The sequence below is a fragment of the Palaemon carinicauda genome, chromosome 14 (genome assembly GCF_036898095.1).
Source record: "Palaemon carinicauda isolate YSFRI2023 chromosome 14, ASM3689809v2, whole genome shotgun sequence".
In the NCBI taxonomy this organism is placed as follows: Eukaryota; Metazoa; Arthropoda; class Malacostraca; order Decapoda; family Palaemonidae; genus Palaemon; species Palaemon carinicauda.
This window is the reverse complement of record NC_090738.1, coordinates 15155079-15159468: the sequence shown is the minus strand read 5'-3', so window position 1 is coordinate 15159468 and position 4390 is coordinate 15155079. Positions and strand designations below refer to the sequence as shown.

General features: G+C 35.7%; 1 long non-coding RNA gene across 1 annotated transcript in view; it reads left to right on the top strand.

The window, feature by feature from the left end:
* Nucleotides 1–245: 245 nt before the first annotated feature.
* The window catches only part of LOC137653441 (uncharacterized), a 38278-nt gene continuing 34133 nt past the window's right edge, over nucleotides 246–4390 (top strand). Inside the window, exon 1 of the long non-coding RNA XR_011046481.1 lies at nucleotides 246–376. This is a non-coding gene — a long non-coding RNA (uncharacterized lncRNA). The remainder of the gene's footprint in view (nucleotides 377–4390) is intronic.

Below are 4390 nucleotides of genomic sequence, written 5' to 3'. Positions count from 1 at the left end.
TTACGTACAAATTTCTATGAAGAAGAAACAAAGAGGAGTAAGCCTTTATATTGATGCAATTAGTTTTTTTGCACTTATGTGAAGTAAAGTGAGTGATTTCTATATTCGTAAAGCCCACGGGATCAGAAGAAAATATCTTTGTGGAAATGAGGAGTTTTGGGTTGTTTTGGGGATTTATTATCATGAGTTTTGGGGATTTTTAGACTAACTCGTCTGGCAACGCTGTAATTTGGCAGATGACGGCCAACGATTTGGAGGGAAAGTCGGCCAAGTGAAACGTTACGTAAGGTCATTTACTTAGTTTACTTATTATAGTGTTGAGTTTGGAACAGGCGCCACAGGAAGAATGGGATTTGCTGAAATATATTTGTAAGCGGTGGGTTGAAGTACAAATAATTGTATAGTTTTTATTTACAGAAGATGATGCATGACATTGCTAATCGTTGTACCTGTCGGCCATTTTTCTTCTGACTTTAACCGTATTACGAATGACAAGCTTATAGCCTAAACTTGATTACGCCTAGATAATATGTTTCGTTTTAGGGAAAAAAACTCTTTCTCGTCTAAAACTTATTTTTGTTATTCAGGTGATGTATTTGGAAGACCAGTTGAATATTGGATATGTAATATTCATCAGCAATAGGGATCAACACTGAACTCCCTGGTATAATTAAACGGCCCTATCAGGCTTCGTCATTTATAAATGTTGATTATATTTTAAGAAAGTTGTTTTACTTCATTCAATATCTCGAACTTCATGGCAGTAACATAGTTAGTTGTTCACTACTGAAAAGCTAAGGTATCCCACAAGGTTGTAATAGGCCTAGGTCTATATTCGAAGTTATGACGAAAACTTTTTTTCTGCATTTTCACAAAGTTTATCCTTCAGGATGCTCATATAAGTTATAAATATTATTAGGAATAATCCAGTCAGTCTTGAGACTTAAGGCCGATTCACACGACCCGTTTTCTTTCCGACAGGCTGGGTGGTGGCTAACCGCCGTCGAAATGTTGTACATTCACACGAGGCGTTCCGTATCCGTTTACCAGCGCGCGGTTTTCATTGTTTACTTAGACTGTCACGTGAGGACCGAGTAAATTACGATAATTTTGACACTTTAAGATGTTGGTTGATAACTGTGTTGATAAAATAAGTTATGCAACTTCATAATGCTTTATGCACTATGCCAAGAATATTAAAATTGCGATAAATTACCTGTTTTATTTAATGCCTCCAGTCATTTTCCATATCTTTTATTTATGTAAATTATTTCTATACATCTTGTTTGCCATGTCAAACATCTCCTCATACCCTTGAAAAAGTTCAATTAACCTCTAATACATGGTGTCAACAACAAACTAACTAATTTCTATGACTCTATACTATGAGGAAAAGTCGGTGTTGTAGGCCACGAAACGAACGGGTACAATACAGGTCCTCGTTCACACAAAACATCATCCACCCGCTGGTTGGAACGGGTGGCTAACGTCCGTCAAACCGGTCGGGGTTTCTTGGGAAGAAAGCCGAGCCGCCTCGGAAGGGCGACGTCCGAGGGCCGTCGTCTGCCTGACGGGTCGTGTGAACAGTTGCATTTGAATACACGTAAGAAACCTAGACGCCGCTTAACCGACGGCGAGCCTGTCGGAAAGAAACGGGTCGTGTGAATCGGCCTTAAAGAGGCCAATAATACTGTAGGTCCACTGGGCCAGTTTTGAATTGTGGTATAAAAGTGAGCTTCGTTTAGACATTTTCATGCCAAGCCTCTTCCTTTTCATCCAAAATACAATCCTTCAGTTTCCCCTTGCCTTGCGTAATATATGATGGCCACTTCATCACACCATGAACGATATCACGATTATACCGAACTCTAAGCAGCTATCATGGTTGAATAGAGAGAGACTTGTTGTTACCGATAATCCAACTAGGTAGGACACAGGTTATTGTCGCAGTCTGCCAATTGTCGGCATGTTGGTTAGACATAAGATTTTGTATTGAAATTTCATAAACCATTTAAGTTGAAGTGCTTATGAACTCTTTATACTTGAAATAATATTTAATGTAAGCATACCAAAGGTTTCTAATACATCATTGGTATTAATTATTTTGCATTTTGGTTAATACATGGTAGTTGAAAGCTTTTTCCAGTGTTAAGAGAATTGAATGTAGCCTGATTTGATTCAATTTTCTTGCTTTAGGTTGCCACTTGCCATTTCCTGGTGTGCATCTTAAACGGAACACTAGCGTTCCCTCGGCCGGTAGCTGCTCTCATATCAGCCTTTTATTATACGTCCGTTCGAGTTTCATTTCTTATTCCTGTCATGGCTTTTACTCTTTAGTGCTAATACGGTATTTTTCCCACACATGCATATGGGAGCCATACATGTCAGCTTCCCGTCCTTATGTCACAAATCAATATTTATCAGTTTAAATAAAATTAGTATATGTATTTATGTATACATACATACATATACATACAAACGAAGTTGGAATTTAATTTTCAGCCCACATAAGCTACATTTTAACCACACTTTCCTATTAACTTCGGCGGCTATCTTCAATTTAAGTGTAACTCTTTTGAAATACTGTAGTCTTCTCTAGAATTATTATTATTACTACTACTACTACTACTACTTGATAAGCTACAACCCTAGTTGGAAAAGCTGGATGCCATAAGCCCAGGGGCTCCAGCAGGAAAAATAGCAATTAGTACGAGTTGGTCATAATTTCATGATGTCTATTTTTTAACTTGCGTTAATATTTTTCTGGCAAATTTTTTGAACACGCTAATGAACGTTAGTACCATATAAACGGAAATGAAACCCTGTAAAGATATAGGTTTATTATTTCAATTTAAGTCCTATTGTCAGGCTCAATTTTCATGGTATTAGCACGTGCAGCGAATTTTATACCCAAGGATATTGTAGACTACAGCGCGGTTAATGGCAGTAATTTGTATATATATAGTTCTTAATTGGTTAATTAAAACAGAAGCCAGTTGTTTCATCAAGATGAAAAAAAAAAAGGCCTATGATTCTCAACAGGGAATAGTTTGTCAAAAATATTTAATCTTTATCACATAATTCTTAGAAGCCAGACATACTTGTGATTAGCTATTCAAATTAAGGATATAGTTCTTCCATGCTGGCGTGTGCTGTTTAGAAAATTTTCTCACTCATTCAAACCTATGAAGGTTTCGTGAATTATTGAAATTTTACTGCACAAGAGATTTTCCGTAATTCAACAATTAAAGCATGTAGCGGTGACTGCTTAATTAATCTTGGAGCCACCCATTTTCAAGGAAAACAGATTAATGTTGAGAAATACTCACACACACTCACACGTATATATATACAGTATATATATATATATATATAAATATGTATATATATATATATATATGTATATATATATATATATATATATATATATATATATATATATATATATATATATATATATCATGATCATCATCCGTTGCTATTCCACTCCAGGACAAATGCCTCAGACGTGTTCTTCCATTCTCATGTGTACATGGTCTGTATGTGCCAGTCTTTACCCGTAAATTTTCTTAGCTCGTCAAACCTTCGTCTCTTCTTCCTCCCCTGCTTCGTTTGCAACCTCTAGGGACCAATTCTGTTATTCTTAATGTCAATATATTATGTCATTTTCATTATATGTCCTGCCTATGTCCATTTCATTTTCTTCCTAAACTTAGAATATCGTCTACTTTAGTTTGCTCTCGTATCCATGTTGCTCTTGTTCTGTCTCCTAGCGTTATAACCACCATTAATCTTCTCATAGCTCTCTGAGTTGTCACTAGCTTATGTTCTAAGGCTGAAGTAAAGCTCCAGGTTTCTGATACATAAGATGGTGGGACCATCTGATTCAATATATATATATATATATATATATATATATATATATATATATATATATATATATATATATATGTATATGTATACACACTTATATATAGTCAAAATTATTTCCATCAAAATAAAAGCGAGGTAAATCCTGAAGATATTCTGGGAAAACCAATACAGTGGAATTTCCAGGGAATGTCAGTTTTTGTTTATAGAGGAGCGGGATTTATCTGCCCCAGGCCTTCCCGCCATGTAACTGAATTCGATAGCGGACGATCACTCTGTCACTGTGTGTTCAACTGCCTGTCCGACACCTTTCCAAATTTAAAGAGCTTTTATGTTCACTGTCTGAATTTTATGTTTAGAGAAGTGTACTGGTTTTGTTAAAGGTTATTGATGTGTATATTAATTTTGTAAGGTAAAGGCATTGTATTTGTATTTGACGAATGTTTAGGCCTATGTATCTGTATCTGTTAAAGTCATTGTATAGTATGGTATCTCTATGCATTTGATATTGCTTTAAGCT